General features: G+C 44.0%; 1 protein-coding gene across 2 annotated transcripts in view; it reads left to right on the plus strand.

Annotated features, from left to right (window-relative positions):
• The first annotated feature begins 10,929 nt into the window (after window positions 1-10,929).
• Window positions 10,930-19,841, plus strand: part of LOC307210630 (unconventional myosin-Ia-like) — a 55,785-nt gene continuing 46,873 nt past the window's right edge. Inside the window, exon 1 of one of the 2 annotated variants that reach the window (XM_079966661.1) lies at window positions 10,930-11,128. The gene's annotated coding sequence lies outside the window, so the exon portion shown is untranslated. Of the gene's footprint in view, window positions 11,129-11,493; window positions 11,588-19,841 lie in introns of those variants that run through there. The other variant, XM_079966662.1, reaches the window with a different exon arrangement.

Genomic DNA, 19,841 nt, shown 5'->3' on the forward strand with positions numbered 1-19,841 from the left:
CATGCACTCCAAATTAAGTTAAAGATTATTAAAGTTAAATTAAGAGGCACATTTAGGGCAGGTCCACACCATGCATTAAATACACAGTTGACACACATTTAAAGCATGTGGATCTGCTGCCCTTATTCTTTGGAGCTGGGGAAATTTTTAGAATGTACAAGTATGTGTATTGTTCATTTACAGCATTAATTATCCCACCCCACCCCCTCTTTAGCTTAAAGGGCTCTCAGAGCAGCATACAAAATCGAGTTCTACGACAATCACTATCCTCGAGTTCACGATCTAAAAAGACATGGCACACGAGGAAAAAGGAATGGGGAGGGAGGAGGGAAAAGCAAGCACAAGCAGAAATTCTTAAAGTTACAGCTGATGTGTCAGGGGCCGTTCTAGCCATTTTGCCCTTGCTAAAGAGCAGTCTTCACCATAAAGTCCTTCTGCAAATTACAACAATGTAGAAATGCAATATTAAAATCAGTTAGAAACACCCTCAGCGTATGGGAGAAGCTATACAGTGGTACCTCGGGTTACATACACTTCAGGTTACATACGGTTCAGGTTACAAACTCCGCTAACCCAGAAATAGTATCTTGGATTAAGAACTTTGCTTCAGGATGAGAACAGAACACGTGCTCCGGCGGCATGGTGGCAGCGGGAGGCCCCATTAGCTAAAGTGGTGCTTCAGGTTAAGCACAGTTTCAGGTTAAGTATGGACCTCCAGAACGAATTAAGTACTTAACCCGAGGTACCACTGTACAATGATGAAGCTAAAAGGCAAAGCAGGAAGGTTTTGATTTGTTCTGCGTTCACAACCAGCCTAGCAAAATTAAGCTGCCTTCTGACCTTTTGACCACTAGGTGGCATTAAAACCACAATATAGTCAAAATATTATTTCTTTTGTGGATCAAGGATTTCTATATACAAAGGTATCTTTTATACTTTGGGACACAAATTCATAAGAATTGAGGGTTGCACAGAGCTGCATAAGCTTAGTTCTACTGGAAAAGTTTATTTTTTTTTTTCTTTTTGAAGAGTGAGATACAAATACGTATTTAAGTGTTTGGCTTGTGAGTCTCAACTCACTACTGAAATACTGGAGGTAAGGGGTGACTGACTGCAGCAGAGGAACTCATGTTTTGTGTTCCAGTCTACAGAGGAAGAGAAGGTGTTGCCACAGTCCAGAGCCTGGAGTCCAGGACTCCAGAAAGCCAGCCCATTCTTTTAGCTGTTCTGTTATGTTTAGATGTATGTCACTGTGGATAGACAACAACTGGTTTATGCAGTTATCTTAAGGGGTGTATGACAGCAGGGATGGGGAGTCTGCGTGTCCTCCACATTCGTTGGGCTATTGGCCATTGGCATGTTGGCTGGGGGCTGATGGGAGTTGGAGTCCAACTACATCTGGAGGAGCAGAGGTTTCTTGCTGGTTGTACATGCTGACAACAGGGACCATTTTCTCTCTTTCCGCCATCCCATCTTCCGCATTCTACCCCTGCTATTTTCCTCAAAGCACTCCCATTATAGACGTTGGTGACGCAGGTGGCGCTGTGGGTTAAACCACAGAGCCTAGGACTTGCCGATCAAAAGGTCGGTGGTTCAAATCCCCGTGACGGGGTGAGCTCCTGTTGCTCGGTCCCAGCTCCTGCCAACCTAGCAGTTCGAAAGCACGTCAAAGTGCAAGTAGATAAATAGGTACCACTCCGGTGGGAAGGTAAATGGCATTTCCGTGTGCTGCTCTGGTTCACCAGAAGCGGCTTAGTCATGCTGGCCACATGTCAAGCTGTACGCCGGCTCCCTCGGCCAATAAAGCGAGATGAGCGCCGCAACCCCAGAGTCGGCCACGACTGGACCTAATGGTCAGGGGTTCCTTTACCTTTATTGATATTAGCTGTTTTTATATAGGCAATGGTTGACGATCCATTAAATAGATAAGAATTTGCTACCCTTTCATGACAACCCCAGATCAGCAGCCTGACCCTTGTTGCCTAATGGCAGGACTTTTTAAAACCACCCCATGGGTGTTTGCCATCACACCTAAGCTGCATTCACACCATAGATCTAAAGCACATTTAAAGCACATGACTCTCCCCACAGGTCTGTTAAGTCCACAGAGTGCCTATTCTGCCTATTCATCTGTGTCTTTTGCCGCTATTTCCTGGTTCTTTGTTTACGGAAGTCTGTGGATTCTTCTGTGTTAAAAGCTAGCTCATATCTATAATAGTTCAGTTTGCGTTGGTAGCCAAATATATAATGTTATGTCATGTTTTCAGTCAAACATTTTCCTGTCTTTGGTGGATGTGTGTGTGTGTGTGTGTCATTCTTTGAATATAACTTTGAAAAAATCTTCAGGCTTAGACATTGTTTTATAATAAACAGCACTGCTTGCGAATGGGGGAGGAAATTAATTATCAGAGTATGACTGGGGAGACCAAGATTCAAATCCCCACTAAACCATGAAGCTCAATGGATAACCAGGGGCCTCTCTCTCTCTCTCTCCCTCTCTCTCTCTCTCTCTCTCTCTCTCTCTCTGCCTAACCCACCCCACAGGGTTGTTGTGTGCATGCAATGGGGATGGAGAACCATGTAGGCCATCTTGAGTTCTTTGGAGGAATGCTAGGATAGAAGTGGAATTAATAATAGCAATAATGCAAAATGCAGTCTTTGTTGCATGTACGTAAGTAGAATTCTCTGTGCTCTTGGAGGAAGAGGGGTTTTGTCTTTGTTCCTGCTTTTAAAAAGTTCATCCATTTCAATAAGCCTACTCTGGTTATGATTAACAATGCATGTCACTCTGGGTTGTATGTAGTGCAAAGTAGAGCTTTGTGCAAGTGGATCGACATCCACTTGTGCAATGAGACTTCCCCCCTCTCCAACACCCCACCCTCCAATCTAGGTCTGTCCACAATGCTCCCGAGCAAATTTGGAGGGAGGAGAGCAGGGGGAAAGTCCATGGCACAAACAGAAGCCACTCACTTTTGCATTTACAGCGGTACCTTGGTTCTCAAACACCTTGGTGCTCAAACAACTTGGAACCCAAACACTGCAAACCCGGAAGTAAGTGTTTTGGTTTGCGAACTTTTTTTGGAAGCTGAACATGCTCCGTTTTGAGTGTTACACTACCGATTTGAGTGCCACACTTCCATTTTGAGTGTTACGATGAGGTCTATCTGTTTTTGTTATTTATTTTGCGTTTTTGTGGCTCTTTTTGTTTTGTTTTTGTGACTGTGTGGAACTCAGTTCAGCTACTGATTGATTGCTTGTGTGACTGCAGTACACTGTTTATTGCTTTCATTTTTATGTTTTAGGGGTTGTTTTTAAACGTCTGGAATGGATTAATCCATTTTGCATTACGGTACTTTTTATATTATAATTTTTAATTGTTAAAATAATTCAACATTAATACACATACAAACATACAAACATACAAACATACATTTCATACAACATACCTACATACATACAACATACCTACAACATACCTACACTCAATCCCACAGATAATTCCCATCACCATCCACCACCCCTCACCCTTTGTGTTAGACTTCCAATCTACTCAATTGCAATTTCTTTCTACTTCTGTTACTTTCTTTCACACACCTTTAACCTAATTTCATATTCCTTTTTCTATTACACATTGTTATCCATCTTATTTAGTATTCCAATATTTGAAACGAAACTTGTTTATTCTAATAGGAGTTCTGATTTTTCGATATAGTTTTGCAAGTATCTTTTAAACACCTTCCAGTCCCTGTCTGCCTTCTCTTTTGAGATCCTTCCAATTTCTCCCATTGTTTTGGATATATTGTAGTACTCCAATAATTTGGCAAGCCACTCTATCTTTGTTGGTACAGTACCACTTTTCCAATTTTTCGCAATCAATAGCCTTGCGGCTACTGTTGCATTACTTTCTATGGGAAAGCACGTCTTGATTCTGGACCGCTTTGGTTTTGGAATGGACTTCCGGAACGGATTAAGTTTGAGAACCAAGGTGCCACTGTATTTAGTCAAATACTGCCCCCTAGTATTTTATTTTATCAGAGGGTTTCATAAATAATAGTTTCAGAAAGTTGACCAACTATGCATTGTCACTCCAAAGGTATTACAAAACTAATGAAAAGTCTGACATAAATTGTATCGTATCAAATGTTTTTCTTTTCTGCACCCATACTTTGATGCATACTCGTGATCATGATTTTTCGAAAAGAAAATAAACATGGTGTAGTGATGACCATTCTAAAATAAAATAGTGTTTATTACTCTGGTGAATTTTTACACTTTATTTCCTTGTGTAAACAGTTCTTGTAATTCTAGGTCCCATATATTTTTCGACTGCAGAAACAGTGGGAACTATTGATTCTTTCCGTATCCATGCAGTAAATGTCCTAGGAGCCATCAGTAGTTCTAAAAGTAATTTATAGTGGTTTTCTTATAGTCCTACTCAGAATAGCCTCTGGGTGGTATATCATTAAGTTATAGATTCATTGAAATCCATGGACTTAAATCCATTTATTTCAGCACAGAAGATCCACTTTAAGTGGCACTGGCTATCACCCTCTTCTTCAAATGTAATATGTAAGTAGTTGTTGTAGTAATTACATTTAATATATCATGCCAGAAAAATGAAATTTTAGAATAATCCAACCTTATGTCTACTCCTATAGAAGCATGTCAGTAGTTAAGATCAACAACTGAGGTGCTCCTGCCCTTACAGGATATCAGATGGGCAGGATCAAATGCTGAGGCCTTTTCAGTGGTGGCACCAATACTGTGGAATCCCCTCCTCTTGTCACTGAGAATTTTTAACATCCATTTAAGCGTTTTGACATTCATTGAAAAGACATCTTGCTTCAGCAAGCCTTTGGCTCTTGAGTTTTTCTCACTTATTGTTCCTGGCTTTTAAATTTGTTGGTTCCAATTTGATTTCAAGCTGCTGCTGACTTAAACCGTTCATTTTTTTATGATGATTGTTACTTCTCTTTTAACTTTTTACTGTTTTTAATTCTGTTAAGCGGCATAATTAAAAAAACACACAACACACAAATCAAATAAAACTGAAGTGTAAATACGTACTTTTAAAACAACATTTTCCCCACCGGGAGCCTTAGCCTTGATGAGTAATTCTTTTCTGTTGCCAAGGGGTGATGCTCCATCTGGCAATGAGTTTAAAACATGCGTCTCTTGTACTTGCACAAGTTGAAAACAGCAGCCATTCTCTCAAAACAAAATTCTAACACTTATCATCTAATTTAACACTTCATTTCTTCTCCCACTGAGAAAAGTCATCCATCTCTTTTTGCCTTAATTCCCATTAAGATTATGTATATTCTAGATATATTTCCCTTCATTTGATACTTTTCCAAAAGGCGGCGGCGATTCAAATGTCGTTGAGGAGCTCAAACCATTGTTTCAGAATTTAGATAAGAGAAGATGCCAAAGATCATTTATAGTGGTGGGGATGAATAGTTGTAATCCCCCATCCAGCAATGTCATCTTGAAATCTGTCTTTGTATCTAATCAATTTTACCTCATAAAGCACATTCCCACCCCCCAAAGAATCATGGGAACTGTAGTTTCCTCCCTCACACAGCTCCAGTTCCCAGCAGGTTAACCAACCGCAGTTCCCACAATTTTGGGTGGGAAAATGTACCTTATAAAGTATGTCAGAGAGAACGAGGCCTAATTATAACACCACTGAATGGACATTTATGAAGCATGTGACAGACCTGCCAGGGCCGGCTCTGCCATGTGGCAAAGTGAGGCAACTGCCTCAGGCGGTAGATGCTGAGGGACAACGAGTAGACAGAGCTTGCAGGGCAGGAACGTGCAGCCTAAGCTAGGTTGCTGCCCTGAGGTGCCAGAAGCTGACAGATTTATTTATTTAGTTTTATTTAGATTCATGCAGGTTACAACAGAAAGGCAAGTTAAATACAAAATAGGTTAGTTCTAAATAGGTTAGTGAGTTTCCACACAAAGAGTTTAGAACCTTTTAAAAACAACCACCCTATTGAATCTAAGATACATAATACAGCAGATGGTAAACTCCATCAAAAGATTCAATTAGATTCAATTAGACAGCTTTTGTAACTGGGATGGGGGGCGGGGGAGGCGCCATCTTGCTCTTTACCTCAGGCAGCAAAATACCTTGGGCTGATTTCTCCTTCCTTCTCTCCGCATGCATGTTAATTAGCTGGCCAATGCTAAGGTAATGTCTTAAAGACTTGATGGTGTCACAAAACTCTTTTGTTGCGTTTGCTGAGAGAGACTTGTCACATGGCTACCCCTCTTTTCATTGCTACAAAGCCAGGACTAACTTCGTGTTACCACCTGCCCTGCTTTGTGAAGGGTGCCGGTTAAGAAGGGTCACTGTCAGTGTTCGTCATTTCTGCATTTCTTTTCCCCAGACCTTGTAGGATTTCTGTATCATAGTAGTATCATAGTATCATAGAGTTGGAAGAGACCACAAGGGCCATGGAGTCCAACCCCCTGCCAAGCAGGAAACACCATCAGAGCACTCCTGACATATGGTTGCCAAGCCTCTGCTTAAAGACCTCCAAAGAAGGAGACTCCACCACACTCCTTGGCAGCAAATTCCACTGTCAAACAGCTCTTACTGTCAGGAAGTTCTTCCTAATGTTTAGGTGGAATCTTCTTTCTTGTAGTTTGGAACCATTGCTCCGTGTCCGCTTCTCTGGAGCAGCAGAAAACAACCTTTCTCCCTCCTCTATGTGACATCCTTTTATATATTTGAACATGGCTATCATATCACCCCTTAACCTCCTCTTCTCCAGGCTAAACATGCCCAGCTCCCTTAGCCGTTCCTCATAAGGCATCCTTTCCAGGCCTTTGACCATTTTGGTTGCCCTCCTCTGGACACGTTCCAGTTTGTCCGTGTCCTTCTTGAACTGTGGTGCCCAGAACTGGACACAGTACTCCAGGTGAGGTCTGACCAGAGCAGAATACAGTGGCACTATTACTTCCCTTGATCTAGACACTATATTCCTATTGATGCAGCCCAGAATTGCATTGGCTTTTTTAGCTGCCGCGTCACACTGTTGGCTCATGTCAAGTTTGTGGTCAACCAAGACTCCTAGATCCTTTCCTTTATAATCTCCACCTGATTTCTGTTTATAATCTCCTGCAGGGCCCATCATATGCATGTATACCAGCAGCTCTGCCAATCTTGTGCATCTTATGGACACCAGTTCAACAAAGCTCATACTGCCATCAATTTGTTAGCTTTTTAGGTGTCACAAGACTTTGGCAAGGCCCAGACACACACCATGTCTGTGTACACACTCTGCATCCAACACACTCCCACTTAGAGATGGCAGGATCTGCCCATTTCACTTCTCTCTGTTTCTAATTTTGCAAGCAATTCCCCTGCATATATTGCACTTCTGTACGTTATCTTCACTGATATATGCATCTGAGATTACATTTCCCCCTAATATATGCATTTGTGTAGACACTGGATGGTTGCAATACTGGTTACACTGTTTGGATGAGTGTGAATTTAAAAGGACGGATATGTTTCGGTTCTCATATTGTTTCAGAAATTTTATAGATTTGACCTAAGGTGGCTCAAGGAGGATGTGATACAGCATCAGTGAGGGGGTGCAGCTCACAGTATCTCCCATTTTTACACTCTTGCACTTCTTTCAAACACTTTTATTCACCTCAGCCTGTCCCCTCACACCATTTCCCCTCAGCTGCAGTCCCCCTTGTTTTTAGCCCATTCCTCCCCTTGGCTTTTTACCTCAGCATTTCCCGCTTTACTTGTTTTTGCCTCCACATCTCTTGAGTCACTCATTCCTTTTCTCTCTCTAATTGCAGCCATCGCCCCTATTTATACACAGTTATATTTGTTAAGTTGTGGGTGAACATATCAGACGACACAGCGATTCTTCAAACAGCTTTTGTTTATTCACAGCCCAGAAAAAGAACTGAACTGAAGGGTTCAGCCAGCCTGCTTATATAGAGCTCCAGTACAACGCAACTGTAACAACTTTCTGTAACTATCCAATCACTGAATGTCACTTTCAATCCCTTATTTGCATATGTGGACCTGAGTGAAAACTATCTACAGTATCCCCCTGCTGGCCCAGGCTGAGAACTTCAGTACATAACAATATTTATAGGTCATGGTCTCTTTCCCCTTCACTTTTTACCTCAGCCTCCCCCCCAAGCCAAGTCACCCCTCGCCCTGTCAATCTCTCTTCTCTTGCATGGCAGTCTGTGCTGATGACATATGGTGGCTCTGCCTATGGGGGCCCTGTGTGCTGCCATGTGGCCCTGAAGCCCCCGATTGCTGCCTGCTGCGGAGCTTGCAAAAGCCAGACCTAGCTGGGACGGGGTTGTGGGGGTGCTGTGTGGAGGTGGGTATTGTAAACAAAAATCTGCCCTTTTCCCTTATGGGGTATCCAAGAGCCCATATAGAGTCCTTACATAGGCTCCCTACTGGTAGGAGAAAATAACAGAGGCCAACCAGAGAATATTGAGAAGCAAAGCAGCTAGTAAGCCTGATCTTTATTGATCTGTTGCAACAGGGTCCTCACTCATCACACACAGGAGGGAGGAGGAAACCAGAACAAAAATGTGTGTGCCTTTATATAGACATTTTAAATTCCCTCCCTGGAGTCCAACACCACCCCCAGAAACATCATACATACATCACAGAAGGGGTGTAGCTCAGGACCACCACCCCAGATACATCATAGCTACATCACAGAAAGGGTGGTCTACAGCAGAAATCTGAGTGCTTTGTTTAACTCCTGTCTGCCAGGTTACCTGTTTAATGGTCACTTTTGGCCAGTCTTTTGTAATGATAAATACTTAGTTCCTGAGCCAGGTCACAGGCTCACACCCTATTCATATCTTAAATGTGCCCTTAAGACAGGCTTTGTGAAGGAAAAGACAATGGGGAGGCTTTTCCATTTTCCTTTGACCTTTCAGAGAAAACATTTGGTCAGTTTGGGATCAAAAATGGTTCCAGGTCTGTCTTCCTGTGCTGATCTATGTACGTGCTTGGTTGGTACACTTATGAACATTTAACATATACTGTATCTAAGACCTCAAAATTCCTATCACAGTGGGTATGGACATTGTTGCTGAGGGCCGCCAAATAAGGCCTTGAGGGCCACATGTGGCCCGCGGGCTGCATGTTGGACCACCCTGAACTAGCAGTAGCTGATTCACTCAGGGGTGGTGCGCCCCATTGCGCCACTTGAGGTGATGCAGGAACATGCCTACTCGTTGCCACCACACTGCTGGTGCCTGCGTTGCACAGCAGCACCCACAAAGTGCTGGCAGCAGCGGCAGCTTCCGGAGAATTCTCGCCAGAAGCGAGGTGGGTGCCTCACCCTGCCTCATGAGGAGGCCCGGGCCTAGATTCACTACTATGGAGAACATTTGTTATGGAGGATGCTGAAATTCCTAAAAGATCAACTCAAGCAGGTCCTTCTCTTTGTGTGCAAAGCTGGGAATACTACAAAACATATACAGTGGTACCTCGGGTTAAGTACTTAATTTGTTCCTGAGGTCCGTTCTTAACCTGAAACTGTTCTTAACCTGAAGCACCACTTTAGCTAATGGGGCCTCCCGCTGCTGCCGCGCTGCCGGAGCACGATTTCTGTTCTTATCCTGAAGCAAAGTTCTTAACCTGAAGCACTATTTCTGGGTTAGCGGAGTCTGTAACCTGAAGCGTATGTAACCTGAAGTGTATGTAACCCAAGGTACCACTGTATTGAATATGTGCAGCAATTCATTACTTATTTTCCTCTCAAGTAAAACTTAATAAAAATCAGCTTTTTTCCCTTTTTTTTACATTGTGGTGGAACTAGCAAAAGATGGACAACGTTATGACTTAGCTCAAGGGTCACCAGCTGGTCATCTGTCCTCTAGATCAGGGATGGAGAGCCTGTGTAGGGCCATAGCCCCACTATAGGGCATCTCCAACTGCACCTTTTCATTTCTTTTCATATAAGTGAGTGACTGCCATTCTCCACTGTGGGGAGAGGTAAAGCACTCAGAACCGTGTTGAGGCCCAAACCTGCTCTCAGTCACTCACACTCGGCAGTGTGACAGAGGCCTTGGTGGGATGAGTGTGTGTCCACTGTGTCTCTATAGAAGTGTTTCCCAAACTTGGGTCTCCAGCGGTTTTTGGACTACAACTCCCATCATCCCAAGCTAGCAGGACCAGTGGTCAGAGATGATGGGAATTGTAGTTCAAAAACAGCTGGAGAACCAAAGTTTGGGAAGCACTGCTGTATAGCCACAGAGTGCACAGGCTTTTTTTTGTTTTTTAAATAATATTTATTCCAATTTTAAAGATTACAAAAAAGACAAACAACCAAGAAAAAAAGGAAAAAGAAAAAGAAAAAAAAACAGATCAAACCTTCAAACAACTCATTTTTCGTTTGCTTGTTTCCTTGACCTCCTCCCTTTTTTGTATTCTAGTTCAATTAGATATTTCAGCAAATCCTTTCCATCTTTGTTTTTATCCTAATAATTTATCTTAACATACTGTAATTTTACACTCTCTTCTTTCACCAATTAACTATCTATTTTTACTTAATCCTTTATATCATTTCTGCTAAGACCACTTAACTTCATTCCAACATCCTTCTAACATTCCTTAATTTTACAATGTTTCTGTAAATAAACTTTAAATTTCTTCCAATCTTCTTCCACCAACTCTTCTCCTTGGAGAATATTTTGAAATATGCAGGCTTTTGAAATATGCAGGAGTTCTTTGCAAATCTCTCCTTACACACACACACACACACACACACACACACACACCTCCTTACACACACACACACACACACACACACACACACTCTCCTTCCATCCATCAACTTGATGGGCACTTTGCTAGCAACATAATGATTAACCCTGTTGACTTTGCAGCCCTGTGATCTGAGAAGAGGTGGCAGGCAGTGCAGGGAGGAAGTAGGTGTGGCAGTTAGAAACTGCTGAGCGGCGAGCAGGACTGTGCAGAACAGACAAACCATGGACAGCTCCTGCTGAGCTGGATCGCCCCCTTACTCTTTTGGTTCTAACCCTGGGCTACCTTGGAGAAAAGGCTTGGGTGTGCGACTGCAGAGCTGTGGGACGTCTCCCTGTTCAGGGGGTGAGTAGGAACCTGCCTTGGCATTTTCTTCACATTGCATGGATCCCTCCTGGCCAACTTCATTCTTGCTTGCAAAGTAGGAGACTCTGCGGCTTTCTCAGGGCTTTGCACACCACGGCCTGATACCTCTGCCCCCCACCCCACCCCCCCGCCGGCTGGTTAAATAGGAAATCTACATCCTTGAAACATTGTTTGTTTTCTGGGCAGGCATCCTCTCTGTGTTATTACAAAAAGCTGTCTGTAGGAAATCCCCCTGTAAAGTCTGTCTTGTTTCTGATTTGGAGAGGAAATATGCCGAAAAACTTATTCTAATCTACACCCTTTACCCAATCTCCAGTGCTTCTTGGGAGGCACTGCCAAGACAAAGACATTTTCTTCTTTGTTTGCGGACACGGAAGTTCCAAAGGAAAACAAAACAAGAGTTGGCAGAGGAAGAAAGGAGGTGGAGAACGCAGAAAGGTATATGTTGGGGGTGGTGACACACAGGGCAGCTCTTAGAACTGGACTGTGTTTCATTTACCCCAAAGAGGGGGTTTGAGGTTCAAGCTTGCCTGAAACTCTGCTCTTTAATTTTTATTGCATAGGTACAGGCTGCAGTTGCATGGGGGGGGCATGGTAAAAGCACTCTGCATGTTCCCAGAGACACATTTTATGTGGGACACGGGTGGCACTGTGGGTTAAACCACAGAGCCTAGGACTTGCCAATCAGAAGGTTGACAGTTCAAATCCCTGCAACTGGGTGAGCTCCCGTTGCTCGGTCCCTGCTCCTGCCAACCTATCAGTTCGAAAACACGTCAAAGTGCAAGTAGATAAATAGGTACCGCTCCAGTGGGAAGGTAAACGGCGTTTCTGTGCGCTGCTCTGGTTTGCCAGAAGTGGCTTAGTCATGCTGGCCACATGACCCGGAAGCTGTACGCCGGCTCCTTCGGCCAATAAAGCGAGATGAGCGCCGCAACCCCAGAGTCGGCCACGACTGGACCTAACAGTTAGGGGTCCCTTTACCCTTTAGAGGCTGCAGTTGCATGGGGGGACATGGTAAAAGCACTCTGCATGTTCCCAGAGACACATTTTTTATTTTTATGGCTGCTGGATGAAGATTAATTTTTTAGGCAGATGACTAAGAGTCCAGGATGTTCAGGGGACTGGACAGGGTCCCCTGGCAGCTGGAGACCTCTTGGAGAAGGTGATAGCCCTCTACCTGAGGGGAGGGGACAAATATGTATGTGTTGCAGATTGCAGATTAGAAAGAGAGAGAACAAGAGAGAGTATGCTGTGATTTTGCTGAAGGCACGCTGAGTTGCAGAGTCTCTCTCTTGGAATCTGATGTGGGTAGTGGATCTTCCACCTTCAAGACATACGGTACCTACTCATAATGTTTGTCTTCAAATGTGTTCTGCTTGTATACTTGTACGTGAGGCAAATATTACAAAAATGCCAGAAGTCTCCAGCGCTCTCTCATAACACCCCCCCAACCTTAAACTGAAGCAGCAATATCCCTGGAACTTTGCCTATTGGAGAATGTGCAAGACTTATTCACATACTCCTAGAATCAGATTTGGCACTGAAAAGGGATTCTGGGGCTGAGTGCTGGCAAACCTTATACTCTAGCCCTAGATGCTGCCAGCTGAACACAGAAAGTCGTGTTTTCCCACCTCTGCTGTTGGAAGATCAGGTGTGACCCAATGAAGGGAGGGAAGAAATCTGAATTATTTTTTAGGAGCCCTTTGCCCTGGACTCAGGGTGTTTCCAGACCCTTGATTTGGGTGAGATTCAGTCATAAACCAGCAAAATCAGGTTGTACAATTGAAGCTAATTGTTGCCGTAGAAGGTTGGGCTTTTTGCAATAAGGAAAGTGACAGTAAAACGCACAGAAAAACATTGCTTGACACAATGTTGCCTAACCTCCCTGCAAACAGATCAGAATAAATGCTCAGTAAATAGCCAAGGTCCTCTAATCTCCCTGTAAACGAATCAGGACAAATGCTCAATAAACAGGTTGTCTGGAAGCTAACTCAGTTGCAGGGGGGAGATTCTTGCAAGTAACTAATTTGCCTCCTCACGCAGGCTTAAAAAGATGAAGCAAAGCATTCTACAAATTAGGGGCCCAATAACAGCAATACTATCTCCAATTTGTAGGAATGGGCAAAGATTCAAACCCAGTTTTTCTTGATTTCTCACTTTTCCAATCTTAGGTTCCTTTCTTTCTCCACATTTCCACATCAGTTTGAACTCTTTCTAAAGTCCTTATGAAAATTCATCAGCATTTTAGAGTGAGTTTCTCCTAGTGTGATTTTTTTTGCACAATATACACATTTTTGCTAAACCATTCCCCTAATGTAATTCATTGTTGTATGTTCCTTTCTCTAATATATGCACAGTTTACCCTGGTGTGTGCATTTCTTAGCTGGAGAACTATGCTGCAAAATTTGGAGAAGTGCAAATTTTGAAGTGTGGCTGTGTTTGAGTTCACATATTGCTTCAGTAAATGCAAATTAGGTAGGTTCACCTATAGATGCAAACTCAATTAAATTTATTTCCCCATCCCTGCCAATTTGGCACAGTGGTGATACTGTATTTATGAACGGAAACCATCACAGGGGAAAGGTGATACCAACCGCCTGGAGGCAAATTACTTGTTAAAATATTACCAGGGGTAAATTCACCCACCAATGAATGAATGTTTATCTTTGTTGACTTCCCATAAGTCACTCCATTTCTTCGAGCAGGAAATCCTTCTCCCTGCCCCCACCCCAGTCCCTTGTCAAATATTTAGATGCCCCTGGCACCTATTGTCTGCAACCTGCTAAACATGCACTTGGCTTCTGTGACTCTTGGAGATCACTGTGACTGTGGGTTGCTAAGAGTGTGAGCACCCTGGCCTGGCGGAGATTGTCAGTGCCCTTTCCTGCATTCCAGCTCCCATCATTCCTGCCCATGCTGGCTAGGGGTTGACAGGAGATGAAGTCTAGCAATACCTGGTTCTCCATCCTTGCTCTAAACAAAACCCACACCTTTCCCTTGGCTCTGACCTAACCTGGGGCTAGATGAAAGGCTTTTGCCACCTCCCCGTTCCAGACCACTCAAAATCTCACCCTTGAAGACAGGAAAATGAGCACAGGAGGAAGAGCTGAGGGGTGCCACCGCCTCCCAGAATATGCCATCCGTGGCACTCTCATTATTCTGCCTAATGGTAGGATTGGCCCTGGGCCCAGCCAGAAGACATTTGACACAAACTTGGCTAGGAGCTGAAGAGATCATAGTTCAGTGGTACAGCATGTGCTGTGCATGCACGAGGTCCTCATGACATCTCCCCTTAAGGGATCTCATATGGTAGGACTGGGAAAGGTGTGGGAGGCATCGTAGCACACGGTCCGAAGTACAAGGGGTGGGGAAAGGTTACCACCTGGGAAACCTAGAGTACAGTCATGAGTCAGAGTAAACCAGGGATGGGGAACCTGTGGTCTTCCAGCTGTTGTTGGACTCCAGGTCCCATCAGCCCTCAGCCAGAGTGGCCAAAGGTCAGGGATGGTGGGATTTGGGAGTCCAGCAACATTTGGAGGGCTGCAAGTCTTCCACCTCTCAAGTAGACCCCACTGAGCTAGACGGAGGCAATGATCTGACTTGATATAATGTAGGGACGTCCAACTCCCGATAGACTGCGATCTACTCGCAGTAGAAGAAAGCTGTTTCCTGCATTGGGGGTCCTTTGAGCCAGATAAACCGTAGCATAACATAACTTGCAGAGGTGCAAGCGTTTTGGTTGCAAATTGGGTACAGATGGCTACCTTATCCCCCAAGTCATCATTTGTATCCTCTTTTGAACCAACCTTAATACAGTATACCAACAGAGTGAACATAAAACTGCTCGCTTCAGATATGAACTTTATTCAAGCAGGACTGATAAGGATATTGAGATTTTATGGTGGTGGTGCAGAGTCCATGGGCAGCCTTATAAATCAAAGGTGAAGGTTGGATGTTTTATAAAGTGCAATAAATGTTGGTGGTGTTTAATTTTTTTTTTTTTTTAAAGAAGCTGATGTTCTACTGATCTCCTGATCTTAATGACGGGGGGCCTTAACAATAGGGAACTATTATATAGAGATGCAAGATTTGGTGCAAATCCAAATAGAGTTAGTTTAACCAAGATAATGGTGCTTCAGAGCAATTACTAATTTATTGGGCACATTTAAATACTATGCCCCATTCTCAGAGGGAAAGCACTGTAGTGTAGAAGTTACTAGAGTAGAGGTTCATGTATCGTGCATGGGCAAAGTTTGCTGCCATGATTGCCTGTGACTTCTCACTGAATGTACATAGCACGAACACACCTATGCAGTTTTCATGTGTGATGATCAGCAGGTGGGTTGCATGCTACATCTTGCACAGAGCTGCTTTCCACCTAGGGGTTTTGTGAAGTGGTACCCTGTGTCATTTACACATAGTTTGTCTCTCAGTGCCCTTGTGCTGTTCTTGACTCATGCATTTTCCATTATGTGCATGCTTCATTCTTGCTGAGCTTGATGGAAGGGCATAGATCATCAGCTGAGCACGGGCTTTTCATGCTGCTAGTCCCAGGTTCAGTCCCTGAAATCTCCAGCTAAATGGATCTCTGGGCTTCATGGAAGATCAATGGTCTGATTCAGGGCTTGTCCACACTTGCACTTGTCTCATGCTTAGAAAACATGGGTCCAAGTGGTTTTCCACTTGACCCGCGCTTTCTAGGCACAGGTTCAAGCCATTTCCCCCTTGGCCCACTCTTTCCCAAGTGAAAACCAGCTCTTAAGGTCAAAACCAACATACATACCGTATTTTTCAGTGTATAAGACTAGGGTTGTTTTTTTAAAACCAAAAAATTAGGTTTAAAATTGGGGCTCTTCTTAAACACAGGTAGTGCTGAGGGGTGTTTTTTTAATTTGGAGTCCCCCAAAATAGGGGGCGTCTTAGACATGGAGGCGTCTTATACACCAAAAAATATGGTGTGTGTGTGTGTGTATACACACACACATACCCACTGTACTTTGTACAGCTAAATAAATTAATAAACCACTCCTCCTCAATAGGTGTTCTTCTTTTCCATGCCACCTCTCATATCACAAATTAAGCTCTGTGAGTAAAGAAAAGAAAAGAAAAACAGAGTAATACTGCATGTACTTTTTGATACTACCATTCAAGATATATCAGATGGGTTCAGAGGAGGACAACCACGTCAGTAATTGTTTGGAATGCAAAAGCCACTGGAAAATTCAGAAGGGACAGATAGTGTTCCACCATCTGGGAAAGGAGTTACGGTAACTTTTCCAATAGCATAGGCTGCTGCAGTGTGAAGCACAACCACTAATTGTTTTCTGTCAACACTGAGGGCAAAGCAAAGATGGGCTTAAATTAAAGGAAGACAAGATTTCCTACCCTTAAGAATACCTGGGAATTGGGACAAGTGGCCAGGGGAAGTTCTGGTTTTCACCCTTAGATGATATGTTATAAATAGGCTGAATGAAACAGCTAACAGGAATAGTTCGGGGCAAACAACATGAGCAGTACACACTGACATAAACAAGCCCTACTCCTCCCCCATTGCTCAGAGCCCTCCTGAAGCTGTTTTTCACTTAAATGCGACCGTTTGTGAGGAAAGTAGTTCTCTTCTTATCCAAAGTAGCCTTTGTGAAGTGGAAATACAAATGTCAAGATAGATTTTTGTGGAACTTCCTACAAATGCGACATTGTTTCAGTGTATTTGAATCCCTCATTATCAAAAGAATAGTTTAAAAATTAATACAGTGGTACCTCTGGTTACAGACGCTTCAGGTTACAGACTCCACTAACCCAGAAATAGTACCTCAGGTTAAGAACTTTGCTTCAGGATGAGAACAGAAATCGTGCGGCGGCAACAGCGGGAGGCCCCATTAGCTAAAGTGGTCCCTCAGGTTAAGAACAGTTTCAGGTTAAGAACGGACCTCCGGAATGAATTAAGTACTTAACCCAAGGTACCACTGCGCTTGTTAACAAGTGGGATCTGCAACAAAATGTTGCAGCACTGTTTAGTGTTCCATCTTCTCCAGGATACTCCATTCCATCACCCAGTGTCCCTCTTACCTGCTCCCCAAACACATTCCCATTGACTCTGCATCTGGTATGTTCTCACCGCTCGTTTGAGAAATGGTGTGCACACAAACCGCAACCCACACTTGCTCTGTCACTTTTTATGAAGCTCTACGTTCTGATGTGTTTTCTTCCAAACCAGCTTCAATCAGAATTGGAAACCGCCACCCCAACAACATCTGGAGCTGGAGAGCACCACATTTGCTGTTCCTGCATGGTTGTTATGTATATTATTTTCCTTCAAACAAAGCAGGGCTGGGGAACCTCTGTCCCTCCAGATGTTATTGGACTCCCATTAGCCCCAGCCAGCACAGCCAGTGGTCAGGCATGATGGGAACTGTAGTCCAACAACATCTGAAGGGCCAAATGTTCCCTAGCCTTGGGTTGGTGTATTTTACTTAGACAAGGGAGGCCTGGGTTTGAATCCCAACATTTGCCATACTCAGAGTGTACACATTGAAATCAATGGGATCTGTGAGTATGGCTAGTGTTGGCTACCATCTCATATTATTACTTGCGTATCTTGGGGAAGTTCTCGTGGGAAAAGGAGATATAAATCTGGTAAACAAAACAAATCTTATTGGAAGTATAAACCCCTTCATCCGACCGCCCTTGATTCATAGCTAATATCTATATCGGATGCTGTTGCACTTGGGTCTGGCCTTGGAGCTTCTGATGGCCATGTGGTTGGTCATTGTGAGAACAGGATGTTGGACTAGATGGGTTTTTGGCCTGATCCAGCTGGTCTCTTCTCATGAGGACTTCAGATAAACTCCTAGCTTCTCCCTAGTGTGAGCTTACAGTTTCTCTGGTTAGTAGCTACATAGCCAAAGGGAACAGTTAAGCTCCTCTCATGTGGCAGCCATAAGAAACCATGGCAGCCCACAATAAACAAGAAAAGCAGAGGAGAGACCCTCAAGACAAAATAGCCTAACCATTGCACCACAATGACTGTTAAGGCAAGAATCAAGTACACCCAGACAAGCCAAGAGCTCTGGCTCTCAATGCATCTACCCCAGCTTCTGTTCCGAGTTTGGCTCCCCATAACTAACCACTGGCCATATGCCTCTGTTTATTTACCCACCTACGTTAGAATGAGATGCTATCGCAGTTGGGCCTTCTGCTCTCACCTGGGAGATACAAAGGAGAAAGTACAGCACCCAGGCTGTTCAACTCCTTCCCGGCCATAAAGTTCTTTTATAGTCAGGCTAACGATCGTGCCGCTCACAGGAACTCCTCGATTAGTGCTGCTGATGCAGCTTCATTGAGTTTTCTTGCTGAGTCTACTCTGGGGGCAAACAGCAATTTAGTAGCTCAGACAACAACAGAATGCTTTGCTAAGGGATTGTTGGCCAGTGCCAGGAAAGAGTCTTTGCTGGCTTCCCGGCTTCACCCTCAGCCAGAAGCATGGCTACCAGAATCACAGCACTGCTAAGACTTTATGTGTGGCTCTGCAATCCTAGACGCTCCTAGTGTCCTTTTTCCCCCAGGGACAGTCCTGGATTTACAGAAGGCGACCCAGTTTCTCATTTGATCCCCAAAATGCCCCGCTTTTCCTTAGGATGTCCCTATTTTCATTGAATAAATGTTGCAGGGTATGGAGTTATCTAAGGGACGCAGGTGGCGCTGTGGGTTAAACCACAGAGCCTAGGACTTGCCAATCAGAAGGTCGGTGGTTCGAATCCCCATGACGGGGTGAGCTCCTGTTGCTCGGTTCCTGCTCCAGCCAACCTAGCAGTTCCAAAGCGCGTCAAAGTGCAAGTAGATAAATAGGTACCGCTCCGGTGGGAAGGCAAACAGCGTTTCCGTGCGCTGCTCTGGTTCTCCAGAAGTGGCTTAGTCCTGCTGGCCACATGACCCGGAAGCTGTACGCCAGCTCCCTCGGCCTATAAAGCAAGATGAGCGCCGCAACCCCAGAGTCAGTCACAACTGGACCTAATGGTCAGGGGTCCCTTTACCTTAATGGAGTTTTCTGACCCCCGAGCTGCCTGAAGGCAACCCAGTATGTAGAATTTTTCTTTTAATGTTTTATTATGTTTTTATATATGTTGGAAGCCACCCAGAATGGCTGAGGCAACCCAGTTAGATGGGTGGTGTCTAAATAGTAAAATTATCTTTATGGAACGGGACATCCCTATTTTCATTGGAGAAATGTGGGAGGGCATGCAATCCATTTTGGGGTTGATGGTTTTTTTGTTAATACAGTGCAACCCCTGGTTGCAGGTTTAAGTGGAAGACTGGGACAGGAAGAGGGAGGCTCTTTAACCCTATTCCCAGGCACCATTTTCACACTGAAAATCTCCCCCTTCTTTTTCTCCTTCTCATGTGCACACATACACGCACCATTTCCAGACTTTTGCAATCTTCAGGTGGGATTCAATCCCATAACAGCAAATTCAGGTTGTGCAATTAAAGTTGAGTGCGGGGGGGGGGGGGAGGAGAAAGAAAGAAGGAAGGAAAGAAAGAAAGAAAGAAAGAAAGAAGCAGCAAGTTTTGAACCAGGGGTTTTCTGATTCATAGCTCAGAATCATAGCTCCTAAGCTACGCCATCTCTTATAAGTCACTGCCTCTCAGGTGAACTTATCTCAAAGGTACCTTGGAGCCCATTTAAAGCCCA

This window comes from Podarcis cretensis, assembly GCF_951804945.1.
Source record: "Podarcis cretensis genome assembly, chromosome: 2".
NCBI classification, from domain to species: domain Eukaryota; kingdom Metazoa; phylum Chordata; class Lepidosauria; order Squamata; family Lacertidae; genus Podarcis; species Podarcis cretensis.